Source organism: Eleutherodactylus coqui, chromosome 3, assembly GCF_035609145.1.
Source record: "Eleutherodactylus coqui strain aEleCoq1 chromosome 3, aEleCoq1.hap1, whole genome shotgun sequence".
Classification (NCBI taxonomy): domain Eukaryota; kingdom Metazoa; phylum Chordata; class Amphibia; order Anura; family Eleutherodactylidae; genus Eleutherodactylus; species Eleutherodactylus coqui.
Window position 1 is genome coordinate 69,170,729 of NC_089839.1, and position 27,883 is coordinate 69,198,611.

The 27,883-nt window shown below is 45.2% G+C and overlaps 1 protein-coding gene across 1 annotated transcript in view; it reads right to left on the reverse strand.

The window, feature by feature from the left end:
- Window positions 1-11,671, reverse strand: part of LOC136620754 (myosin-6-like) — a 101,740-nt gene extending 90,069 nt beyond the window's left edge. The window contains exon 1 of the mRNA XM_066595723.1: window positions 11,507-11,671. The gene's annotated coding sequence lies outside the window, so the exon portion shown is untranslated. The remainder of the gene's footprint in view (window positions 1-11,506) is intronic.
- Window positions 11,672-27,883: the final 16,212 nt, after the last annotated feature.

A 27,883-nucleotide genomic window follows, 5' to 3' on the forward strand; every position in this document is an offset into this window, starting at 1 on the left:
TGAATAACCACTGTAGCTACTTTAATTAAAAGTTGTCTTCAGATTTGGATTAAAATTGGCCATACTGGATTGTAGTTGGAATATTTGTGCAACACAGAAATCAGGACAGGTAGATTTTGTAGGTTGTGTATCAGATTCCTTTTGGACTTTGATGTTATTACTAGAGATGAGCGAACACCAAAATGTTCGGGTGTTCGTTATTCGGAATGAACTTCCCGTGATGCTCGAGGGTTCGTTTCGAACAACGAACCCCATTGAAGTCAATGGGCGACCAGAACATTTTTGTATTTCGCCGATGCTCGCTAAGGTTTTCATGTGTGAAAATCTGGGCAATTCAGGAAAGTGATGGGAATGACACAGTGACGGATAGGGCAGGCGAGGGGCTACATGTTGGGCTGCATCCTAAGTTCACAGGTCCCACTATTAAGCCACAATACCGGCAAGAGTGGGCCCCCCCCCCTCCCAATAACTTTTACTTCTGAAAAGCCCTCATTAGCATGGCATACCTTTGCTAAGCACCACACTACCTCCAACAAAGCACAATCACTGCCTGCATGACACTCCACTGACACTTCTCCTGGGTTACATGCTGCCCAACCGCCCCCCCTCCCCCCCCACAGCGCACACCAAAGTGTCCCTGGGCAGCCTTCAGCTGCCCTCATGCCACACCACGCTCATGTCTATTTAGAATTGCGTCTGCCATGACGAGGGACCGCAGGCACACACTGCAGAGGTTGGCACGGCTAGGCAGCGACCCTCTTTAAAAGTGGCGGAGCGATAGCCCACAATGCTGTACAGAAGCAATGAGAAATAGAATCCTGTGCCACCGCCATCAGGAGCTGCACACGTGGGCATAGCAATGGGGAACCTATGTGCCACACACTATTCATTCTGTCAAGGTGTCTGCATGCCCCAGTCAGACCGGGCTTTTTAATTCATAGACACAGGCAGGTACAACTCCCTATTGTGAAGTCCCTGTCGACCCACAGCATGGGTGGCTCCCTGGAACCCACCGGCGGTACACAGAAATATCCCATTGCATTGCCCAACACAGCTGAGGTAGTAATGTCGTGCTTAATGCAGGTGGGCTTCGGCCCACACTGCATGCCCCAGTCTGACTGGGGTTCTTTATAAGTGTACAGATGTAGTAAAAACTCCGTGTGCACCTACAGCATGGGTGGGTGCCAGGAAGCCACCGGCGGTACATAGAAATATCCCATTGCATTGCCCAACACAGCTGAGGTAGTAATGTTGTGCTTAACCCTTTCCAATCCAATTTGTATATGGTTTTCCTAGGGGGCTTACTCTTTTTCTGCTGTTATACAACGGCGCTATATGCTGGCTAAAGCCAGTACTGCATGAGCTGACACGTAGGATAGGCTCCGACAGCAGAGAGGCTGGCAATATACAGTAAGAGAACCCCGACGGACGTCTACCAACAACGGAGCTGTACAGCCTTAAACCCTAATGTCTTCACAGGTCACACAGTGGACTGGAAAGGGTTAATGCAGGTGGGCTTCGGCCCACACTGCATGCCCCAGTCAGACTGGGGTTCTTTACAAGTGGACACATGTAGGTTTAACTCCCTGTGGACCCACTGCCTGGGTGGGTGCCAGGAAGCCACCGGCGGTACATAGAAATATCCCATTGCATTGCCCAACACAGCTGAGGTAGTAATGTCGTGCGTAATACAGGTGGGCTTCGGCCCACACTGCATGCCCCAGTCAGACGGGTTCTTTAGAAGTGTACAGATGTATTAAAAACTCAGTGTGCACCTACAGCATGGGTGGCTCCCTGGAACCCACCGGCGGTACACAAAAATATCCCATTGCATTGCCCAACACAGCTGAGGTAGTAATGTCGTGCTTAATGCAGGTGGGCTTCGGCCCACACTGCATGCCCCAGTCAGACTGGGGTTCTTTACAAGTGGACACATGTAGGTTAAACTCCCTGTGGACCCACTGCCTGGGTGGGTGCCAGGAAGCCACCGGCGGTACATAGAAATATCCCATTGCATTGCCCAACACAGCTGAGGTAGTAATGTCGTGCGTAATACAGGTGGGCTTCGGCCCACACTGCATGCCCCAGTCAGACGGGTTCTTTAGAAGTGTACAGATGTATTAAAAACTCAGTGTTCACCTACAGCATGGGTGGCTCCCTGGAACCCACCGGCGGTACATAAAAATATCCCATTGCATTGCCCAACACAGCTGAGGTAATGTCAGCTGTAATGCAGGTGGGCTAAAAATTAATTTGATTACACTGTAGGCGAGGGCCCACAAAAATTGCTGTATCAACAGTACTAATGTACATCCCAAAAATTGGCCATGGCCAGCCAAGAGGGCAGGTGAAACCCATTAATCGCTTTGGTTAATGTGGCTTAAGTGGTAACTAGGCCTGGAGGCAGCCCAGTGTAACGAAAAATTGGTTCAAGTTAAAGTTCCAATGCTTTTAAGCGCATTGAAACTTATAAAAATTGTTCTGAAAAATTATTTGAGTGAGCCTTGTGGCCCTAAGAAAAATTGCCCGTTCAGCGTGATTACGTGAGGTTTCAGGAGGAGGAGCAGGAGGAGGAGGAGGAGGAATATTAGACACAGATTGATGAAGCAGAAATGTCCCCATTTTGGATGGTGAGAGAGAACGTAGCTTCCATCCGCGGGTGCAGCCTACGTATTGCTTACGTATCGCTGCTGTCCGCTGGTGGAGAACAGAAGTCTGGGGAAATCCAGCCTTTGTTCATCTTGATGAGTGTTAGCCTGTCGGCACTGTCGGTTGACAAGCGGCTACGCTTATCTGTGATGATTCCCCCAGCCGCACTAAACACCCTCTCCGACAACACGCTAGCCGCAGGACAAGCAAGCACCTCCAGGGCATACAGCGCTAGTTCAGGCCACATGTCCAGCTTCGACACCCAGTAGTTGTAGGGGGCAGAGGCGTCACCAAGGATGGTCGTGCGATCCGCTACGTACTCCCTCACCATCCTTTTACAGTGCTCCCGCCGACTCAGCCGTGACTGGGGAGCGGTGACACAGTCTTGGTGGGGAGCCATAAAGCTGGCCAGGCCCTTAAAGACTGTTGCACTGCCTGGGATGTACATGCTGCTCGATCTACGCACATCCCCTGCTACCTTGCCCTCGGTACTGTGCCTTCTGCCACTAGCGCTGTCGGCTGGGAATTTTACCATCAGCTTGTCCGCAAGGGTCCTGTGGTATAGCAACACTCTCGAACCCCTTTCCTCTTCGGGAATCAGAGTGGGCAGGTTCTCCTTATACCGTGGATCGAGCAGTGTGTACACCCAGTAATCCGTAGTGGCCAGAATGCGTGCAACGCGAGGGTCACGAGAAAGGCATCCTAACATGAAGTCAGCCATGTGTGCCAGGGTACCTGTACGCAACACATGGCTGTCTTCACTAGGAAGATCACTTTCAGGATCCTCCTCCTCCTCCTCCTCCTCCTCCTCCTCAGGCCATACATGCTGAAAGGATGACAGGCAATCAGCCGGTGTACCGTCAGCAGCGGCCCAAGCTGTCTCTTCCCCCTCCTCCTCATCCTCCTCATGCTCCTCCTCCTCCTCCTGTACGCGCTGAGAAATAGACAGGAGGGTGCCCTGACTATCCAGCGGCATACTGTCTTCCCCCGCCCCCGTTTCCGAGCGCAAAGCAGCTGCCTTTATGGTTTGCAGGGAATTTCTCAAGATGCATAGCAGAGGAATGGTGACGCTAATGATTGTAGCATCGCCGCTCACCACCTGGGTAGACTCCTCAAAATTACCAAGGACATGGCAGATGTCTGCCAACCAGGCCCACTCTTCTGAAAGGAATTGAGGAGGCTGACTCCCACTGCGCCGCCCATGTTGGAGTTGGTATTCGACTATAGCTCTACGTTGTTCATAGAGCCTGGCCAACATGTGGAGCGTAGAGTTCCACCGTGTGGGCATGTCGCACAGCAGTCGGTGCACTGGCAGCTTAAAGTGATGTTGCAGGGTGCGCAGGGTGGCAGCGTCCGTGTGGGACTTGCGGAAATGTGCGCAGAGCCGGCGCGCCTTTACGAGCAGGTCTGACAAGCGTGGGTAGCTTTTCAGAAAGCGCTGAACCACCAAATTAAAGACGTGGGCCAGGCATGGCACGTGCGTGAGGCTGCCAAGCTGCAGAGCCGCCACCAGGTTACGCCCGTTGTCACACACGACCATGCCCGGTTGGAGGCTCAGCGGCGCAAGCCAGCGGTCGGTCTGCTCTGTCAGACCCTGCAGCAGTTCGTGGGCCGTGTGCCTCTTATCGCCTAAGCTGAGTAGTTTCAGCACGGCCTGCTGACGCTTGCCCACCGCTGTGCTGCCACACCGCGCGACACCGACTGCTGGCGACATGCTGCTGCTAACACATCTTGATTGCGAGACAGAGGAGGAGGAGGAGGAGGAGGGTGCTTTAGTGGAGGAAGCATACACCTCCGCAGATACCAGCACCGAGCTGGGGCCCGCAATTCTGAGGGTGGGTAGGACGTGAGCGGTCCCAGGCTCTGACTCTGTCCCAGCCTCCACTAAATTCACCCAATGTGCCGTCAGGGAGATGTAGTGGCCCTGCCCGCCTGTGCTTGTCCACGTGTCCGTAGTTAAGTGGACCGTGGCAGTAACCGCGTTGGTGAGGGCGCGCACAATGTTGCGGGAGACGTGGTCGTGCAGGGCTGGGACGGCACATCGGGAAAAGTAGTGGCGACTGGGAACTGAGTAGCGCGGGGCCGCCGCCTCCATGATACTTTTGAAGGACTCAGTTTCCACAACCCTATACGGCAGCATCTCAAGGCTGATGAATTTTGCTATGCGGACGGTTAACGTTTGAGCGTGCGGGTGCGTGGCGGCGTACTTGCGCTTGCGCTCGAACACTTGCGCAAGCGACGGCTGAACGGTGCGCTGAACTACACTGCTGGATGGGGCCGAGGACAGCGGAGATGAGGGTGTGGGTGCAGGCCATGAGGCGGTAGTGCCTGTGTCCTGAGAGGGGGGTTGCATCTCAGTGGCAGGTTGGGGCACAGGGGGAGAGGCAGGGGTGCAAACCGGAGGCGGTGAACGGCCTTCGTCCCACCTTGTGGGGTGCTTGGCCATCATATGTCTGCGCATGGTGGTGGTGGTGAGGCTGTTGGTGTTGGCTCCCCGGCTGAGCTTTGCGCAACAAAGGTTGCACACCACTGTTCGTCGGTCGTCAGGCGTCTCTGTGAAAAACTGCCAGACCTTAGAGCACCTCGGCCTCTGCAGGGTGGCATGGCGCGAGGGGGCGCTTTGGGAAACACTTGGTGGATTATTCGGTCTGGCCCTGCCTCTACCCCTGGCCCTGGCCACCGCACTGCCTCTTGCAACCTGCCCTGCTGATGCCCTTGACTCCCCCTCTGAAGACCTGTCCTCCTGAGTAAGCGTTGCACACCAGGTGGGGTCAGTCACCTCATCGTCCTGCTGCTCTTCCTCCGAATCCTCTGTGCGCTGCTCCCTTGGACTTACTGCCCTTACTACTACCTCACTGCAAGACAACTGTGTCTGATCGTCATCGTCCTCCTCACCCACAGAAAGTTGTTGAGACAGTTGGCGGAAGTCCCCAGCCTCTTCCCTCGGACCCCGGGAACTTTCGAATGGTTGGGCATCAGTGACGATAAACTCCTCTGGTGGGAGAGGAACCGCTGCTGCCCAATCTAAGCAGGGGCCCGAGAACAGTTCCTGGGAGTGTTCCCGCTCCTGAGCAGGTGTCATTGTAGTGGAGTGAGGAGGCTGGGAGGAAGGAGGAGCAGCAGACAGAGGATTCGGATTTGCAGCAGTGGACGGCGCAGAACTGCGTGTTGACGATAGGTTGCTCGAAGCACTTTCTGCCATCCAGGACAGGACCTGCTCACACTGCTCATTTTCTAATAACCGTCTCCCGCGTGGACCCATTAATTGGGCGATGAATGTGGGGACGCCAGAAACGTGCCTCTCTCCTAATCGCGCAGCAGTCGGCTGCGACACACCGGGATCAGGAGCTCGGCCTGTGCCCACACCCTGACTTGGCCCTCCGCGTCCTCGGCCGCGTCCACGTCCTCTAGGCCTACCCCTACCCCTCAGCATGCTGTATTACCAGTGATTTGATTTCACAGGCAGGAAATAAATTGGCGCAAGACTGCAGGCCAAATATAATTTTTTCCCTTTTTGGAAAACGAAAGGCCCCACTGCCTCTAGTGAATGAATAATCTAAGTTTAATAACTGTGCTGTGTCCCTGCTAATGTGTCACAGAACGTGAGGGTAGCAGAGTTATTATAACTCTGGCAGAGCAGGTATTTTTTTTCCCAATTAAGGAAAGCAAATGGCGAAGCCAGCAGTAAAGCGTAGCTGGGTGCGTATGATTTAGCAATGTTTTTCACGCAGCTCACACGTGTCCACCGCCCGTAAGGACGGACAGAGGCTGGACAAATAGATTTGTTTTCACTTGTTTTTCCACCAAAAGGCAGCACTGCGTATATTCAATGAACATGAGAAGTTTAATAACTGTGCTGTGTCCCTGCTAATGTGTCACAGAACGTGAGGGTAGCAGAGTTATTATAACTCTGGCAGAGCAGGTATTTTTTTTCCCAATTAAGGAAAGCAAATGGCGAAGCCAGCAGTAAAGCGTAGCTGGGTGCGTATGATTTAGCAATGTTTTTCACGCAGCTCACACGTGTCCACCGCCCGTAAGGACGGACAGAGGCTGGACAAATAGATTTGTTTTCACTTGTTTTTCCACCAAAAGGCAGCACTGCGTATATTCAATGAACATGAGAAGTTTAATAACTGTGCTGTGTCCCTGCTAATGTGTCACAGAACGTGAGGGTAGCAGAGTTATTATAACTCTGGCAGAGCAGGTATTTTTTTTCCCAATTAAGGAAAGCAAATGGCGAAGCCAGCAGTAAAGCGTAGCTGGGTGCGTATGATTTAGCAATGTTTTTCACGCAGCTCACACGTGTCCACCGCCCGTAAGGACGGACAGAGGCTGGACAAATAGATTTGTTTTCACTTGTTTTTCCACCAAAAGGCAGCACTGCGTATATTCAATGAACATGAGAAGTTTAATAACTGTGCTGTGTCCCTGCTAATGTGTCACAGAACGTGAGGGTAGCAGAGTTATTATAACTCTGGCAGAGCAGGTATTTTTTTTCCCAATTAAGGAAAGCAAATGGCGAAGCCAGCAGTAAAGCGTAGCTGGGTGCGTATGATTTAGCAATGTTTTTCACGCAGCTCACACATGTCCACCGCTCGTAAGGACGGACAGAGGCTGGACAAATAGATTTGTTTTCACTTGTTTTTCCACCAAAAGGCAGCACTGCGTATATTCTATGAATAATAACTGTGTTGTGGCCCTGCCTATACAATTCTTTCCCTGCAGTATCAATGGAGGGTGGAATGCTCTGCAGAGGCGATTTTGAGAAGCCCAAAAAAAATGCAGCACAGCTAACAGCAGCCTGGACAGTACTGCACACGGATAAATATGGCCCTAGAAAGGACCGTTGAGGTTCTTGAAGGCTACACTCACTCCTAACACTCTCCCTGCCTATGCAGCACTTCTGTCCCTAATGCCAGGTGCAACGGTCTGCAGAGGCGATTTTGAGAAAAAAAAAATGCCACTGCTAACAGCAGCCAACACACAGCTATCAGTGGCCCTAATAAGGACCTTTGGGGGGTCTTGAAGCCTACACTAACTACCAATTCTTTCCCTACAGCAGCTCCGGTATAAACAGCACTGTCCCTCATCTAACTCACACCGCATCTGAGGCGAGCCGCGGGAGGGGCCGACTTTTATATTAGGCGAACACCTGATCTCGCCAGCCACTCACAGCAGGGGGGTGGTATAGGGCTTAAACGTTGCAGGGGGAAGTTGTAATGCCTTCCCTGTCTTTCAATTGGCCAGAAAAGCGCGCTAACGTCTCAGGGAAGGAAGTGAAAGTAACCAGAACACCGCATGGTGTTCGTTACGAATAACGAACATCCCGAACACCCTAATATTCGCACGAATATCAAGCTCGGACGAACGCGTTCGCTCATCTCTAGTTATTACCCTATTGAATTTTCAGGATAAAAATGGTTATAGGAAAGTAAAATGTACTTAGAGAGGGATTTATCAGAGAAATGTGCTTTGATTTTGTAAACATTTAAGGACATTAACTTTAACTTGCGCATTTCTATGTTTTCAAGGGCATATTCATACACACAGGTAAAAGATTGGCAGAAAGCTGCTTTGGTATCTCACCAGAAAAAGTGTCAAACACTTTATTCACTTTTGATTTTTGCTACAGCGCTCTTCCTATTTTGGCAACAATTGTAATAGAAAAAAGTGCATCAAAAAACATGACAAAAACAGCGCTTGTGAGTTCAGCCTACAGATGCATTTGGTCTAGATATAGGATTAGTGGATCAGGAGTGTAGATTAGGGTGGCCAAAAAACTCAACTTTCCACTACAAAGCAAGACACCCTCTAATTTATTTCCCTTTCAACAAACTTTTATTGGGCAGAGTCTTAGGTTCTTATGTCTACGACAAGGTTGTGCTCAAAGACCATGAATTTTCAGACTTTCATCGAAAATTGGCTCCTTTTCAGGTATATCTCTTATTATGCATATTTACATTTTGTATGTCATGACCTGTAGGTTATATTTATTCATGTTATTTCAGGACTTATTCCATTCAGTACGGCATCAGCACACCAAAGTAGAGAGATTTAGGGAAATCATATGTTCAGAGGCATTTTTGTTGGAACAGCAAAACTGTGTAGGTTGTGAGGACAAATGCCATTGTCAATACTTAAAGGGGTTTTCCAGGGAAATACTATTGATGACCTATCATCAAGATAGGTCATCAATAGTTGATCGGCCGGGGTCCGCTGCTCGGGACCCCAACCGATCAGCTGAGCAGGCGCATGCTGTCAGCACTGCAAATACACAGAGGTCGTAGCGGAAGCCGCCCTCCGTGTAGTGGCCGGCGCTTGCAACTGCAGGCATGGCTTGCGTTGATTTTAATGGGAGCCGTGCATGCAGTTACCATCGCTTGCCACTGCACAGAGGTCAGCACGGAGGCTTCCAGTCCGACTTCTGTTTATTGGTGGCGCTGACAGCATGTGTCCGCTCAGCTGATCGATCGGAGTCCCGAGCGATGGATCCCAGCCGATCAACTATTGATGATCTATCCTGAGGATAGGTCATCAATAGTATTTCCCTGGAAAACCCCTTTAATATTTTAAAGTATAGTGGTTGTTTTGCAAAAGCAAATTGTTAATAGTAATTCTGTAGCTTCTGTAATTGGAAATCTTGCGCATAAGCGCCATTTCTCATGATATACATCAGTTTTGAGCACCATCTTGTAGGTGGAATTTAAAGCTAAAACTTTACCCTAACATTACTATTAGCAGATGTAACAAATTAGGAAGGTGTCTTGCTGTATAGCTGCCACTTTATGTTTTGCCATATCTTTATGGGCCACCCTAATGTAGACAGGGAAGGCTAGCATGACATGTGCACTGGGTGCTGTGTGCTAAGGGGGTTGGAAGTGGGTCCCTCTGTCTTGGTCCAGGTATTTAGATATATTTCCAGGGCAATGAACTGAATGTTTGTCCCTTTGTAACAAAAAGCCTATCTAGGTCCCTGCAGTAGAATGTCAACCACTTATTCATTGGGTATGTTCTTCACATGTAATAAACTAAACAGCTTTCAGTATGTATAACACCAACAATGCAGTATGCAAAAGAGCTCACAATTCAGTTATTCAGGATCATTTCCTATTTATATTACAGTATTAGATTTCACATCTTGATGCGTTTGGACAGATAAAGAATTATAATACAACAGCAAAAGAAATTTACATTCAATTGTTTATTGACAGGATGTTACAAATTGTATTACTGTAACAATATCTGATCAGCAAACAATAAAGGACACATCCTATAAAGATCACTTCTTGGTCCCTTTTTAGGCCTCCTTCCCACGAGCGTGACGGGCTCCGCCGCGTAATATTACGCAGTGAAGCCCGTCACGGCGCCCCCCAGAGCCCCTATACTTACCTGCGGGAGATAGTGTGAAATCGCTTCCCCGCCCACCGCCGCCGCGTCACCGCCCACCGCCACCGTGTCACCGGCCGTGTCACGTGCACGGCCGGCCGTGTCACGTGACGCGGCCGGCCACGTCATATGGCGTCATATGACGCGCGGCGGTGGGCGGGAAAGCGTTTTTTCACGCTATCTCCCGCTGGTTACAGCGGGAGATAGCGTGAACGGACGGCTTCCATTGACTGCAATGGAAGCCGTCAGCGCGTACAGCCCGTCCTCACCCGCAGAAAATAGAGCATGCTGCGGGTGAGGACGGGAGAAATCGCGGTGCGTAATTCCGCGGTGGAATTACGCATCGTGAGCATTGTGCTATTAGGTTCAATAGAACCTAATAGCAGGGGGCCACGCAGCGGATTTTTGCCGCGAATTTACGCGGCGTAAATCCGTTCGTGGGAAGGAGGCCTAAGGTGCGATTAGCGTTCAGAAAATTGTTCAAACGAGCAAAATCGAATAATTCAGTTTAGATGTGAGCTAATGACTGAACAACGAATAAGGATCATGCGGTTTTCATTCGTCGCTCAGTTTCAGCCGACATAAGAATCAGCGTTGGTTCATTCACTTATCGGGCAGTTTAAACACTCGACGAGAATCGTGCAGTCTAAACAGGCTGCCCGAGTGCGAACAAGAAGGCGATGACATCACCAGTTCATTCGCTCAGACAAGTGAGAATCAGGAGATTCTCATCCCATGTAAAAAGGCCTTTACTATTATTACTGAATTCCTGAGGTGAGCAAGATTAATGGACTTGTTTGCACATCCATGGAGACCAACAATGCACCGGATCTAAGTCAAAGGGTATAATATAATACAATGTCAATATCCAGTGAAGACTGTAAGGACTGTGACCATGCAATTCCAAAGAAACCTATTACACATACAGGTTTGAAACAGATCCTTTTGCTGCAGCAACCAATTTGTTAAATCTTTGTAATGTACATAATTGGTCCCTAAATTGAGATTTTGGGGACAGAGCTTCATGGAGTTGTATGTATTCTATGGATAATGCCTAGTACTACACATCAATGTATCCACAGGGCCCTAAATGTGCTGTATGAACATACGTCCTCCATATAGAATGGATGCTGACATTACTTCCCAAGGACCAAAGTGTAGCAGGATACAAATGTATCAGAATTTTGACTTTTAACTTGTTACAAAACTTTCTCTGCCAGTTTATCCTCCCTTGTCAGATGGGTTTTATTGTGTAAAGACAACATTAATAGTTTTTAATGGCTTCAGATAATGATAGCAAAGTTGTCACAATCAAGTTAAACTATGCTGCATCTGTACATTCTAATAAATGACTGCACTTCATAAGCTAGACAAAAAGTCACTCCATCATTCTCCTTATATGCTGATAATAAGATCTAACATGCATTGTGATCAAATTTACAATTAAAAGTAAACTGTATGTATAACTTACCCGCAAGCAGTGTTACATCCATGTTGTAGAAGAGTACAAAGTCATAGCCTTTGGGAAGGAGCAGGATAAGCCAAGTGGCACTATACTGTGTGCAGTTATGTTTCACTGATTCTCAGTCTCTCTGACTTATTCTATCAGATTTCTGCAATGTGTATTAGCAGTGAGTGGTTTGGGGGAAAAGCAGGGAGGCAGGAGAGAGGGGTGGGCTGGGAAAGCAGAAGTGAGAAGGGTTTTTTTATTTGGCAGTCTCTACTTCCAGCAACACTGCACTTTTACTACGGCCACCCCCACTCAAGAATCTCTCCCACTCACAGGTTCATAGAACAGCCAGGCCTTGGAGCTCAACAGAACTTGTTACATAGCAAAGCTACATGTCTACTTTATAGTATAGAACTAACATACTTAAACAAAATCTGTGTTGGCTTTCAATTCCTAGTCATTGTTACAAGGCTTGTATAAAGAGTCTAACATTGACTTGCAGGAATGCTGCCTTCCAATAGGTGGCATTGCAAAGGTATTGTTCCATCTCCCTTATTTGCATAGTACCCAGAGGAGCATGAATGGCCTTATGAGTCTTCTCACTCACCTTCTAGGTGCTCTCCCTAAGGAGAAAAGATAGCGTTCCTGACAATGAGCATTGAACATCCAAGGCATACCAATAAAGTTTTGGGGCTTCCTCTTGTCTATCTGTATGGAATGGTGTAGACCAAAAAACTGGGAAAAGACATGACCCTTTGATGAACATGCACAAACACATATCATCGGAGCTGGACGTGTGGAAGATTATCTTAGTTTACACTACACGTCCAGCACCTGCTCTACCTTCCAATAACATGTGTCCTCGCACTAATGATGAAGAAACATTGTGTTGCTTCAGTACCAGCTTAAAAAAAAGGGTTTCATCAATAAAACCAGAGAAATTTATCCGACAACATTTGTGTATGTGCCTGTTCATGAAAGGGTCGCATCTTATTCCCAGTTTTTGGTCTACACCATTCCATGCCATATACGTCCACCTACGCGTTGTACGTTTTCTGGGTTAGCTAAATCTGCCATTTCATGCATATACTAAATTGTAATTGTTCCCAGCAAGAGAAACCAAGTAATCCTGTAGATATGATACCTTTTAATGGCTAACAAAAATACATGATGTTATTGCAAGCTTTCGAACTTCTCAGGCATAATACATATCCTACTCTTGCTGTTCCACTATTAAGACATCTAACGAGGACAAGAATAACCCCATTCCTACCGCACCTATCTCTATTGGGATGGCTCCACTCCGTTTTCTCTATCTCTCATCATGTTATCTATCTGTGTTTTGGAAGGCTGGGTGACATGAAAGTAGCTTTCACATTGAATGTCACTCAGTTTTCCCAGACTCTTGAATGGCAAATCTGCCAAGTTATACAATGATCCATCCCACACTCCAATTTCACTGCATAACTATGTCAGATCATCCAGAACTTGAAAGGCTATTTAAAAGAGTCAATACTTATGTTTGGCCATGACCTATTTGTGTGGCGCCACTCGAGCATGGCGCAGTAACTGAGGCGGACACCAGTGGTAGTTCAGGAATATTTTATTCCGAGGATGTATAAATCATAGTGGTTACAGTCACAACAGGTACAAGACTGTAGGTTACAAGGTCTTTATAAGGGACAGCTCTGGTTATTACAATAATGGTACAAGCTTTGATTCACACAGTCTCTTTAACCCCGTAGGCTGCCTTCACATGGGTAAGAAAATCGCACAAGATTTGTGCGCTGTGGGACGCACAAATATCACAAAAATATGAAGCCCATTCTTTTGAATGCTGTCATACACATGAGCGATGTTTTCCCGCATTGCATCGTGATGCGGTGCAGGAAACAAATCGCGGCATGTTCTATCTTGTGTGCGCTCTCACATCGCAGTGCGCATTGTTTTCAATGGGTCCAGCAACAGCTAGATGCATGCAATGCGAGGCCTCCCATTGAAAACAATGGGGGAAACACAGGGAACCTCCGCGGCAGCTGCGATGGAGGATCACTCCATCCCCGAAGTGATGCGAGGCTGTTTTGATATAAAAATGCCTCGCACCCATGGGTAATTCACATGGTGGTGAGCGCGGTATTGGGCTGTGATTCACAGCCCCATATCGCAGTCGCCAGTATGAAGTTAGCCTTATGATGCAGTCCTTTTTTTTTCAATTTTAGTTTTTCCTCCCCACTTTCAATAAATCATCTCTTTTATTTATCCATCGACATAGCTGTCGGAGGGCTTGTTTATTGCAGGACAAGTTGTATGTTTTCAATGGTGCTATATAATGTACCATATAATGTGCTGAAAAACTTTCAAAAATGTGTGAGTGGAGTAAAATGGCAAAAAACTATTTTGCCATCTTTCGGGTTCTTATTTTTATGGCATACACACCGTTTTTGTTTTCATGTTTTTTAATGCTAAATATAGTAAAAAGTAGCAGGGGGGGGTGTTAAATTTTTAATACTTCTTGTTTTTTTTAAACTCGTGTCAGAATTGACAGTCGTATTTATAGGGTTAACTGCCACGACCAGTGTTCACCCTAATTGCGGTTGAGCCTGCAAATTCAAGCTGTCAAAGACAGCTGGCACCCAAAATGTAAGGAGCAGAATCGGATCTCAATCCAGCTCCATGCAAACCCCCATGATATAACTGTAGGTGCTGTGGTGTAAAGAGAGCACCTAACTTGGCTGTCGTAAATAGCAAGAAACTCTCACTGAGAGTATACAGCGTCATGGTTATGGTCTCTTTGCAGGACACTTAGCTTATCAGTTATATTCTCTATTCTTTTAACAGGGCACTCAATTGGACTAAAGGCCGATTTAGAAACAACGATCTCTCAAAATTTGATCAAAAGCCATCTTTTGAGCAATAATCGATAGGTCTAAATGTGTGCCCATTGTGCACTTTAGGCCAAAGTGCTACAAAAGTGTACAGTACACAGTCCGAGAGGCCAATAGAGCAGATCCCCACCCAAGGGATCTCATGGTCTTTGGCTTATCTGTGTATTTTCTGGCCCCAACTCCAATTTCACAGTGAATTGCATATGACCCTTATACTCCAGTCAGTTAGGCTCACTGACTTTTCTGTACTCTATGCCACTATAGAAGTCCAATTATACTCTTGGACTCTGCCCTTGATGGAGCCAATGTGGCACTGCACGGAGCATCCACTCCCATGACCCAGGAACAGTCATATACATTATTACATATCAGGCAGTTAACTGTTTGGATTCCATATGACCTACAAAGAAATATGATTAGCATATAACATGGCCAAACAGTACAACAACAAAATGGAAATGCAAAACCTGACGCTCCTTTTTATGGTTACTAGGACCTCAGCAGTCCACATCATAGCAACAAGAAGACAGATCAGTTAACACTTCAGTTCAGGTAACGGGGCAGTAGCAATGAGATGACCGTCTACCTATAGCTAGCTACTCCATAAGCCAATATCTAACCCCTGAAAGTGAACCTGTCAGGTCATGCACTATGCAGTATGCTATGTGGGGAACTCAGAGGAACACTACTATTTTGTTGAGAAGCTCAACATTACTCTGTGTGGTACAAAAGATAACAGTTTTATTATGTGGTGCACTATTATTTTTAGGCGCAATATCTACTTAATACTATTGTTATCAAGGTTGCTGTCTGTGTGGCACTATTTTTTCAATGATAATCATGGCCCTTTCACCACTATTTCTGAATCATAGTATTTGGGGACACTGTGCTATACAGAAGATACAGTAATAAGGGCAGAAGGGTCTGCAACAGGCACAGAATTTGGGGTAGCAGCAAGATGTTGGAAAGGCGATGAGCCAAAGATGTGTGTTGCAAATTTTGCAAAAACAAGTTGTGGCTGGAGAAGTCATCATGGTGGTCTGCTCTAGATGGAAAAGACAGGAAAAGTAAACAACTCTAATCACAGAGGATGTCATCTGTGAGTCCCTAGATTCTACTGTACTGTAATCACTTATATGGTCTGTGTAGAACTGGTATCTACCTTTATATGGTCACTGTATGGAGGTAATTAGAGATGAGTGAGCACCCAAATGCTCCAGTTTGCGTTATGCGAGTCGAGCTTTTCGTAAAATTCGAGAGCTCTACTTGAGTAACAAACCCCATTGAGTACAATGGGAGACTTAAGCATTTTTGTAAGTGGGACGCCGGGTGCCAAGCTTTTTTTTTTTTCCTAAGTTTGTTTCTCTCTCTCTCTCCTGCCTGCCAGACAAAAAATTTCCCAATGACGCGTGCTGCGTCGCGGCAGGGAGGGGCCAAAACAGGCTCGTCAAAGTGGGGAGGAGCCAAAAACTGGGGCGGGGTTGAACACGGCTTGATGCTCGTTCGAGTAACGAGCACCATCGAGTATGCTAATACTCGAACGAGCATCAAGCTCGGCAGAGTATGTTCGCTCAACTTTAGTGGTAATATTTGTCTCTGTATAATCACTATGATTACGATGTGCCTCTGCAGTTGTAAACATTCATTACCTGGGTTGAAGGGAGGAAGTTTCACCCGTCTGTGCAGAAACTCAAGCTATACCTTTGACTTAGCTACACCTCTGCACTTAATAACAGTGCTGAGGCAAATGTTATCTTAGCATAACACTGTGATACTTAAAGTAGCCCTCCAATCCCAAGACAAAATTCTTCCAAAACTGGAAGGGTAGGGTCATATTACCAGCTGTGATCATTTCTCCTCATTTTGCCACCACTCATCTTCTTTATGGGGCCTCTCTTCATTCTTTCAACATGTTCACAGCAATTTTTAGACTACCAGATCCACACTGAGCCATGGTCATGCATTGGTAGTCTACAGTATTATAGAGTCGGTCATTCTAATTGGCCAGTGCTGCTGGCTAAGCCAAGTGCAGCATACACCGTGTATCGTGTAGTAACCTGTCACCAGGTTGGAAGAACGAAAAGGGGCCCCAGAAAGAAACAGATTAGCGAGAGAGGAGAGCAGCAGGTAATATAACTTTACCCCTCTAGTCTGTTGGCAAACTTATTCCTGGGACCGATGGGTTACTTGAATATTCATAGGAAAGTGAATGTAAACATCAAACCTGGACCTTTAGACCAGCTTCATACGGGCGTATTTGCGCACATACTTAAGCACGCAATGCGCAGTGAATAGAACCCATTGATTTTAACCCCTTCCCGCTGCAGGGCGTAAGTTTACGTCCTGGCAGCCTGGTACTTCCCGCAACAGGGCGTAAACTTATGTCCTGGAGATAGCGCGGGAGCACATATAATCCCGCGCTATCCCGCAGCGGGAGCCGTCTGTCAGTCACAGCCGGCGTCCTGCTGCAACAGCGGATCTAAGTAGATCGCGGCAGAGAGAGACTTCACAGAGGGAGCGCGGCTCCTTCTGTGTCTCCGGCCGGAACTCGCGATGTCATCGCGAGAGCCCGGCCTGTCACCATGGCAACAGGACGCCAGACACTGACGTCCTGTATTGCCTATGCCTATAATCGCTGTACAAGCGATAAGGCATGGCAGAGCAGTAGCTCTGCCATGCCTTATGACAGCGATCGTCGGTACAGTGATGTAAGTCCCTCAGAGGGACACAAACAGTGTAAAAAAAACAAAGACTAAAAAAATGAATTTAAAAAAATGAAAAAAAAGAGTAAAAAAACCATTTTTTTATGCTTTTTCTCAGATTAGCATAAAAAAAGGTAAAAAAATAAAACCCCACATATTTGGTATTGTCGCATCCGTAACGACATGTACAATAAGTTGCACATGCTTTTGACTGTGCACGGAAAAAAAACGCTAAAAAAAACGCTTAAAAACTGAGGCAAAATGCTAATTTTTAGCATTTTGCCTAACTAAAAGTGATCAAAAAAGCCGTATGTACCCCAAAATGGTACCAGTAAAAACTACAGCTCGTCTCGCAAAAAGTAAGCCCTCATAGAGCACCGTACATCGAAAAATAAAAAAGTTACAAGACTTTGAATGCAGCGATTTAGAATAGAAAAAAGATTTCCAAAAAAAAGGGTTTTTATTGCAGAAAAGTGGGAAAACCTGAAGAAAATGTAAGAATTTTGGTATCGTTGTAACCGTACTGACACGCAGAAAAAATTGAATGTCTCATTTATGCTGCATGATTAACGTTGTAAAAAAAAAATAAAAAAATCTATGGCAGAATTGATGCGTTTTCTCTCCCTGCTATCATAAAAAAAAATAATAAAAATTTACAATATAGTCTATGTACCCAAAAGTGGCACCGATAAAAACTACAGTTCGCAAATTGTTGCGTCCTTAAGCCCAAAATAGGCCATGTCATGAAGGGGTTAATGGGTTCTTTCAATTGCACATATTTCTTGCGCATTTCGGTTGCGCAAAAAAACCCTGCAACATGCTCTATTTTCCTGCACAAAAAGTTCCACTAGAAGTCAATTGCGCAGGAGAAAAGAAAAAAAACATCTTACTCTCATTAGACGAATTAACCATTTTAATGGCTGGGAGCATCAATGCTTTTTTGGCATACGCAAATGCACATGCCTTGCGTGCAGAAGAAACTGCAAAATATACTCTGATGCACCCGAAAAAATCATTGTTCATTCTGCAAATACACGGCACTCATGCATGCATAATGCTTACACTTGTGTGAAGCTGGCCTTAACCTATTAAGGACCAAGGACAGTAAATTTACGTTGCTTGGTCCTGGGCTTTAAACCCAGCCGATACTAAAAATCAGAAGCATGTTGGGTTATCAGCTGTTAGTCACAGCTAATAACCCAGAGGAGAAGGCAGGAGGAGGGGCTTTTAACCTTTTCTGCCTTCTCCTTTCCCCAGTACACAGTGCTCTATGAGCGCTATGTACTAAAAAGTGAAAGTGGAAGTATAACTTCCACTACACGAGCCTGCAGTCATGTGACCCCCCCGGGATCAGCTGTTACAGCAGAGCTGCAGGATCGTACTAGACCCTGATCAGCTCTGCCAGTGACTAATGTCACTACAGGGGTTGCTTTCGCCTGTAACTGGGGCTCCTATCGATGCCCCAGCTACAGAGGAAAAGTGTCAAATAAAAAAAAAACTAAAAACATGTGAATGTCCCCCAGAGGTTTTATATGACATCATGGGGAACATAGATGGTAAAAATATAATTACATAAATAAGTAAAACAAAATTACTGAAAAAAATAAAAATATATACATAAAAAAGAAGATAACCCAAAGCCGACTCCAACCAAAACAGTCGCCGACTGCGCCCTGTGATCCAAAACCATACATATTATACATCAAAACTTCCAAAACAAAATGAGAAACCCGTTCTCATACTTTATTTTAGCCTAAATATACAAATTAAAAAATAAATAACTATAAATGTTAAAAAAATATAGATTTTTGTAGCTTTTTACCCCCAATAAAACTAAAAGACAGAAAAAAGTCAGTGAAAAAGATATTTAAAAAATAGCCCTATATGTCGCGAAAAAAAAACGCAGCAAAAATAATTTGGATAGCTGAAGGAAAAGAAATAGGGCAGTTAAACCACATGGGTAAAATCTAGAGATGAGCGAGCACCCAAATGCTCGAGTCCGCGTTATTCGAGTCGAGCTTATCGTAAAATTAGAGAGCTCTACTCAAGTAACAAACCCCATTGACTACAATGGGAGACTCGAGCATTTTTGTATGTGGGACGCCGGGTGCCGAGGTTTTTTTTTTTTTTTTTCTAGGTTCGTCTCTCTTTCCCTCTCTCTCGCTCTCTCTCTACCCTGCCTGCCAGACAAAAAACTTGCCATTGACGCGTGCTATGGCGGGGCTAAAACAGGCACGTCACAGCGGGGAGGAGCCAAAAACTGGGGTGGGGATGAACACAGTTTGATGCTCGTTCGAGTAACGGCAGAGTACGTTTGCTCAACTCTAGTAAAATCCCTAAAAAGTGTCCATTTCAAATAAATTAGTGCTCGTATTGTTTGGGGGGGGGGGGGTATTCCTCCATTTTTTGTTCCAAGTGGGGATAATCACCTGGATAGTAACGCACCAGAAGTTGGGACAGGAGAAGGGGGGGGGGGGGGGGTCGATGTGCTCGTGTATGGATGTGTGTATTTGGACTTGGGTTTATGGTTATTGGAAAAGAACGGTTTATTACTGCTTATCGATGGAGATCTCTTTTCCCACTAAAGACCTGGGACTCCTGTGGCGAATGGCTGGCAGAAATTATACATTGCATATTTTGATTGGTCTTCTGATATGCATTTTTGGGTCCTTTTGTGTACATGATGAAGCTTATGGTCTTTTTAAAGTGGAAGACACAGGAAAGCTACAATGGACTGTGAAAACTAATATACAGGATGCCAGAACTGCATTGGTTGTGTTAGAACTGTTTATTTTGTTATTCTTATTCTTTAGAAGGCATAGGTTCCATCCCATATCCGTCGGAGGTTCCGTCACACATCCGTCGGAGGTTCCGTCACACATCCGTCGGAGGTTCTGTCACACATCCGTCGGAGGTTCCGTCACACATCCGTCGGAGGTTCTGTCACAAAATACTGGAAGAAATAGTCCGGCATGCAGCGTTTTTTCATCTGGTAGAACACCTGACAGCTGAGCGTAAACCAAATGGGCCTCATTATAATCAATGGGGTCGGTTTGGCGCTGTTCAGTTCCATCATAAGATGGAACCATTCAGTCAGGGGATTCCCCTTTTCTGCTCCTCGAACAGCAGATGAGCACGCTCATATTTTAATGGCTATTTAGCTTAATGAGTTCCAGATATGTTCTTTTTTTAACAGAATTGCGCAACGTATTGGACTTTTTTTCACGCATCTTCCATAGAATTTTATAGGGGCCCATATTGTAAAATGAAAGACATATGCATTGCTGCTTTGCTTAAAGTAAAGCAGGGTCCCAAGCAACCGTAGGCCAGTGCACTAGATTATTTCAGCCTATACCACTGCCTAGATTTATCTTGTACTAGCTGATTACCTGGTGTTGCCCGTGTATTTTATTTTTAGGCACAAAAAGAATTTTAATGTGTGTATGTGTGTGTATATATATATATATATGTACTGATTTAATATATTAGTATATGAGGAGAAGATCATCTGGGTAATATATTAGTATATGAGGAGGAGGTCATCTCTGTAATATCTTACTGCATGAGGAGGAGGTCGTCTGTGTAATATATTGGTATAGGAGGAGGTCATCTCTGTAATATCTTACTGCATGAGGAGGACGTCGTCTGTGTAATATATTGGTATAGGAGGAGGTCGTCTGTGTAATTTCTTACTCCATGAGGAGGAGGTCGTCTGTGTAATATTTTGGTATATGAGGAGGAGGAGGTCATCTGTGTAATATCTTCCTGCATGAGGAGGAGGTCGTCTGTGTAATATCTTCCTGCATGAGGAGGAGGTCGTCTGTGTAATATCTTCCTGCATGAGGAGGAGGTCGTCTGTGTAATATCTTCCTGCATGAGGAGGAGGTCGTCTGTGTAATATCTTCCTGCATGAGAAGGAGGTCGTCTGTGTAATATATTGGTATAGGAGGAGGTCGTCTGTGTAATTTCTTACTCCATGAGGAGGAGGTCGTCTGTGTAATATTTTGGTATATGAGGAGGAGGAGGTCGTCTGTGTAATATCTTCCTGCATGAGGAGGAGGTCGTCTGTGTAATATCTTCCTGCATGAGGAGGAGGTCGTCTGTGTAATATCTTCCTGCATGAGGAGGAGGTCGTCTGTGTAATATCTTCCTGCATGAGGAGGAGGTTGTCTGTGTAATATCTTCCTGCATGAGGAGGAGGTCGTCTGTGTAATATCTTCCGGCATGAGAAGGAGGTCGTCTGTGTAATATATTGGTATATGAGGAGGAGGTCGTCTGTGAAATATTAGTATTTGAGGAGGAGGAAGTTGTCTGTGTAAGCTATTATTATCTGAGGAGTAGAAGATCTGTGTAATAGTGGCGTAATTAAAAATCAAAAACTCACGACTTCCCCTGTAATTTCTGTTGCCAACTGCTCAGCTTTCACTTGTTATATTGCTGAGGTAAAATGAAAGCTGTGCTGTGATTGGTTGCTATGGGCAACACAGATTTCCTTTTGGACCGCTTTCATAAGAGTGGGTGCTGGGCTCATTTCTGTGTGGTACATAGTGGCTCAGTGCTGGTGGGAAGCTGTGTGGTAGTTGGAGCAGAGGAGGAGGTTGTCTGTGTAAGATATTATTTTCCAAGGAGCAGGAGGTCTGTGTAATATATTAGTATTTGAGAAGGAGGAGGTCGTCTGTGTAATAGATTAGTGTATGATGAGGAGGAGGTCGTCTGTGTTAGATAAGACTGTGAAATAAAAACCATCTGCTCAAGTGCATTCCCCCTCCCCCACAGGTATAGTGGGGCTGTCTTATCCCCCTCCCCCCAAATTTGTCCCCATGGGATGAGTCATATATGTACTAAGTTGAAATCGTTCCAGGCGTTTATGAGTTATGGTAGCACATACACACATACATACATCCTATTTTATATATATATATAGATTATGACCAGTGATATAATAGTATATCAAACATGTAGCTTTTAAAATCTGCAGAAAATATTTCCTATATTGCATATTTTATGGAAAAAGAAATTGAAGATCGTTTCACTGGACAAACAAACATGTGCCCAGATTTCACCTGTTACATCTCGGCTGTGCTTGTTTGTTATGGAGTAAGATTACCAGTTTTGCTGCCTGGTACAATTGTCTAAAGGGATTTTGTGTTTAGTCTGAGACAAATTGTTCCATTTTACCACAAAGATGTGAAAATACTCTACTAAAGCAAAAACATACAGAGCAAGCTTAAAACATCAAATAAATTATTCCAATATGTGCTGCAAATTTTTATGATGAATTTGAAACTTTTGCTTTACGGAAAAAGTATTCAGTATCTGTATGTGGTAAGATGAAATTCTCTTTTTTTGTAGGTATTATCAGAAAGGTGTTATTTGAGATGGCTTTAAAAAGAGGTATTGCAGCTCATGTTACTATAGCAAGTTTTGCTGGGCTCATTAGTCGTGTTACTCGTCTTGATCGGCTAGGCAGTAAAATCTTCCCGATTTTTGCTAAATCAGATTGGGTAAATCCAAACAGATTTTCATAAAAATCGCCCAAAAAATATCAGTGTGTTGGCTTGGTGCCAAAATTCTGGGTTTGAATCAGACCTTGATGGGGATTTTAGCCTGGGACTGACCACTGGGCTGCTGCCACGACCTCCACTGTTGGAGGCCAAATTAGATATTAATAGAAGTCGAAATAGGGAGTCTCGATTCCCAAATTGTTTTTTAAAACCGCGTCAGTCACCCCCGACCCGATTATTTTATATTTAAATGTTTTTATTAAACTCTTTTCCACATTACAAGAATAAACTGGAAATATATATATATTTTTTTTTAACTTTGTCTTTATTAAACAGGTTAAAGCATACCTTCAGTGTTATCACAGTTTTGCAGGGTTTTTTGTGTAGGTATAGCTTGTATCAACCTGCATTTTTTGTGTTAATTTTATAAAACATAAAGTAAAACATTAAATCAAACAAAATTACCTACATTAAATCAAAACTTTGACCCATTTTGACCACAGATTTTTGTTTTTTGGTCTACTGACCTGTATGTTGAGGATCTGCAAAATTTATGGAGGCCCCGCATGGCTACGGCACGGTCTGTGTCTCACCCTAGATAGGTGTGTCCACCCTAGATAGGCGTTTCTCCTATTGCCACCTGTTCCTGGAACCAGCAAGTGTAGTGGAAGCAGTTTCTCAATCTATCCTTTACCCTTTGTGGTAATAGTTGGATTAAACTTCCCCAGGTTTCGAAGAAGGCTTGTACCTTCTTTTCTTTAAAAAGCGATGTTTCTGCCCAATCCATTTGAAACAGAAACGCTAGCTTGTCCAGGAACAGTCTGAATGGGGGCCCTGTTGGTTGTATCCATGTCTGTAAAATGGCCTTTAGTCCTGCTGCTGCTATGAAGTGTAGTAATTTTCTGACACCCCTTGAGCAGTGATAGATTTCGGGGTCTAAGTAGCCAAGTATTGCCCATGTTGGCTCTTGTGGGCAAAAATTTGTCAGGTGTGTTTTTGTGTAGTCGCCTATTCGTGTCCAGAAATCCTGTATTGAGGGGCATGTCCACAAACTGTGGTATAGGTTTGCGTGTGGTGTTTGACATTTGAAGCAGTTTGGGGTATCATAGATTCCTATGTGGTATCCTCTGCTTGGAGTTAGATATGACCTGTGGGCAATTTGTAATCTCATCTCCAGGAACCTAGCCGATGGTAGGTACCTATGTGCCGAGGTTAAAGATTTCATTATCAGTGTCGGTGTGAAGTCGGGGTTGTCTGTGGCCCATTTGCCCACCCCCGGATCAATATCCTCCTGCTCTCTCATATTTCTTATTGCCCTGTACAGCTTTGAGATCATGCCCCGCGGACCCGTTTTCCTGGTCATCCATGTGTCGCCTGTTTGTACCCAATCAGGTTCTTGTAGTCGTGGTATGAGTTCTGTGATGTAATGTCTGACTTGCAGGTATGAGAATAGTGGGATTCGGAGTTCGGGGTATTTTTGTTTCATTTCGTCGTGTGTTAGGACTCGTCGTTCTCTTGTGTGTAATAGTTTATCTATGGTGTGTATGCCTTGGGCCTCCCATTCCACAAATATGTTGTGGGGGTTACCGTCCTGGAAGTTGGGGTTGCTCATTAGTGACAAATACGGTGATGTGTGTGGCGATGTTTGGCTATCTTTGCGCAATTTATTCCATGTTTTCCAAGCCACCAGTATCAAAGGATTTTTTTTAGTTTTTTCTGTGAGTTCCGCATATGTGTGATGAAGGATGTTCTGGAGTCGTGTTGCGCCGACCATTTCCTGTTCGAGTGGTCTGTTTGTGAAGTATGACTTATCGTGAATCCAGTCGTGGATGATTCGCGCCTGGGCTGCTAGATTGTAGTCTCTGATATTTGGTAGATTGGTTCCTCCATTCTCTCTATATTTGTGCAGCGTTTTAAGTGCAATACGCGGTCTTTTTCCCCCCCATATGAAGTTCCTATATAGGTAGTTTATTCTTTTTATATCTTTTAGTTTTAAAAATATAGGTACCGAGTGTAGGATATATAATAAGCGAGGAAATTCTATCATTTTTATTAGGCTTATCCTTCCCAAGAAAGAGATCGTAAAATTTTTCCATGTGTTTAGGGTAGTTTCTAGTTTTTTGATGTGGGGTTCTATGTTTGTGTTATATAGCTTGAGTGGGTTTCTTGTGATTTGTACTCCCAAGTATTGTATTGCGTGTTTTTCCCACTTAAATGGGTATTGTGTTGTCCACGGGGGTTTAGCCGGTCCTCTGAGAAGCAAGGCCTCTGTCTTGTCTAGGTTTAAAGTGTAGCCTGAGAGTTTACCGATTTTCTCGACGTCTTGTAATATAGGTGTTAGTGTTTCTCTTGGGTTGTTTATTACCAATAAAAGGTCGTCTGCAAATGCTTCGACTTTTACCTTGGTGCCCCCGCAATTCGCCCCTGTAAAGAGTGTCGTTTGTGTCAAATATCTGAGTAATGGGTCTATTGATAGATTAAATAACAGTGGTGAGAGGGGGCACCCTTGTCTGGCTCCTCTAAATAGATCTATATTGGGGGTGTTAAGGCCGTTGACTGTGAGGGTCGTAGTGGCGTTCGTTTGCGTCGTGTCTATGTAATTCGCAAAGATCTGTCCAAAGCCTCTTTTTTCCAGTATTATATTTAAGAATGGCCAGGCCATCTTATCGAAGGCTTTTTCTGCGTCCAGACTCAATAACATCGTAGTCTGGCCCTCGGGGTTTTGTGCTGCGACCGTCGCCGCTATGGCGGCTCTGATGTTCTTTAGAGCAGAGGTCCCCAACTCCAGTCCTCAAGGACCGCCAACAGGTCATGTTTTCAGGATTTCCTCAGTTTTACACAGGTGATGTAATTATTGTCAGTACCTCAGACATTGCCTCAGGTGTTCTTACTATAGGATATCCTGAAAACATGACCTGTTGGTGGTCCCTGAGGACTGGAGTTGGGGACCTCTGCTTTAGAGCACTCCTCCCCTGTGTAAAACCTTTTTGTGCTGGGTCTAATAGGGATGGGAGGATTAGCTGGAGTCTGTTGGCTAGTATCTTGGACAGAAATTTGTAATCACAGTTTAGCAGTGCTATTGGTCTGTAGGATCTTGGGTCTGTCGGGTCCTTGTCTGGTTTGGGGAGCAATATCGTTCTCGACGTTCCAAAGTCTTCTGTCTGTGTATTGTTTGTATATATTGTGTTATAGAGTTGGGTCAGGACTGGCACAATGTCGGCTATCAATATTTTATAGTATTCTGTCGAAAATCCGTCGGGGCCCGGTGTTTTTCCCCCTTGTGCTATTGTGATCACCTCTCGTACCTCCTCCTCTTGTATGTCGGCTTCTAATAGGGATTTTTGCTCTTCTGTTAGTTTTGGTAGGTTCACGGATTCTAAGAAGTTGTTTATGTCTTGTACATTTGTTGGTTCCGCCCTATATAGATTTTTGAAATATTCGTGTAGTATTTGGGCCACCTCTTCTTGTTTTGTTGTGAGATTATCCCCATTGATATGTCTTAAGGTCAGTATTGGTTTGTGTGGTTGTCTTTGTTTGGTCAAGTTGGCTAGCAATCGTCCCGTTTTGTTACCCCACCTGTAAAATTTATTTTTTGTTAGTTGGTTTTGCCAGTGTGCGTGGGTGTGTACAAACGTGTTTAGTAAGTGCTTTGCTGTGAGAAGGGTTTGGTATGAGTTGTCGTTGTGGGCGTTCGTATGTTCTTTTTGTGCTTCTAGGAGGGAGTGGTGTAATGCCTCAAATTCCATTTGAAATTTTTTTCTCCTATGGGACAGGTAGCTTATGATGTGGCCCCTCATCACTGCCTTTGAAGCCTGCCAGAATAGGTTTATGTTGTCAATGTGCGCACTATTATCGTCTGCATAGTTGTTCCAGTGGATTTTCAGGTATGCTCTAAAGTCCTCTGATTCCCATAGGAATGAGGGGAAGCGCCATATTTTGGTTAGCCTTTGCGGGGTTCTCAATTGTAATCTCATTACTATCGGTGCGTGGTCGCTAAGGGATATTGGGTGGATTTCCGATTGGTGGTGGTGCTCGAAAATGCTGTTTGATATTAAGAAAAAGTCTATGCGTGAGAATGAGTGGTAGGCGTTGGAGCAACATGTGAATTCTTTGCTGGTGGGGTTCAGGAGTCGCCATGGGTCGCATACGTTAAGTTGTTCTTTAAGTGTTAGTAATGCATGTGTGATTGAGGATGCTTGGGTAGATGGTCCCGTTCTGTCTAGTGTTTCGTCTTGTATGCTGTTAAAATCGCCTCCCAGAATTATTCTGTCACCTAGATATGGTTGTAGTTTTTCTATTAGTGTGGTGTAGAATGTTGGTTGATCTGTGTTGGGGGCATAGATGTTCACCAAGGCGTACGTCTGTTCCTCCATTTTGATTCTCACTATTAGGTATCTTCCCTCTGGGTCCGCTATATTTTGCAGTATTGTGTGTGGCATGTTTTTCCTAGTCAAAATCGCTACCCCTCGTGATGCTGATGTGTGTGAGGCCGTGTAACATGCGTCTATCCATGGTGCTCTCAGTTCTCCCTTCCCCTCTTTCTTCCAGTGTGTTTCCTGCAAGAATATTATGTCTGGCTTGTATCGTTTTAGGTGTGTCAGTACTTTTTTCCATTTAATGGGTGTGTTAAGTCCGTCTACGTTCCAAGATAGTGTTTGTATTGTGGTGGGTGTTTGGTATTCTGTTGTTTCTAGGTCTCTAGGCATGTTGGTTGGTGTGGTTTGGTTATAATTACCGTAGCTTTTGCCTCTTTTTTTTTGTCGCATCCCTCGGTCCCAGCGAGCCGCGGATGCAACTGGGTGTTGATCGTGCCGTGCCCGCAGGGCCTCCTGATCCTCCTAGTGGTCCGTTTTTTGGTGGTCAATTGGGTCGGAAGAAAAGAAAAAAACAACATAAAAAATGTGAGAAAGATAGTAGTAATGAACATGTAAACTTTAAACATCTATTTCGCCTTTTCTTTTTGCGTGGCGTGCGCCACATCCACTGTATTTGGAACAGGGTTGTAATAAAGAGCAACAGTACAGTTCCTTTTTCCATTCTTTTTCAGCCTTGTTCTCCGTTCTCTGCCATCTGTAGGTGTCTTCTTGCTTCCTCTGGGGTATTGAATATTAAGGATTTGTTGCCGTCTTGGAGCTTTAATTTTGCTGGGTAGAGCAGTTGGAAGCGTGTGTTTCGTTCGTGTAGAGCTTGGCAGATTGGGGTAAATAGTTTGCGTTTTTGTGATACTGCCACCGAGAAGTCTTGGAATAGCAGGATTTTCGATCCTTGTATTATTAGTTCTCCTTGTCGTCTGTAGGCTTGCAGGAT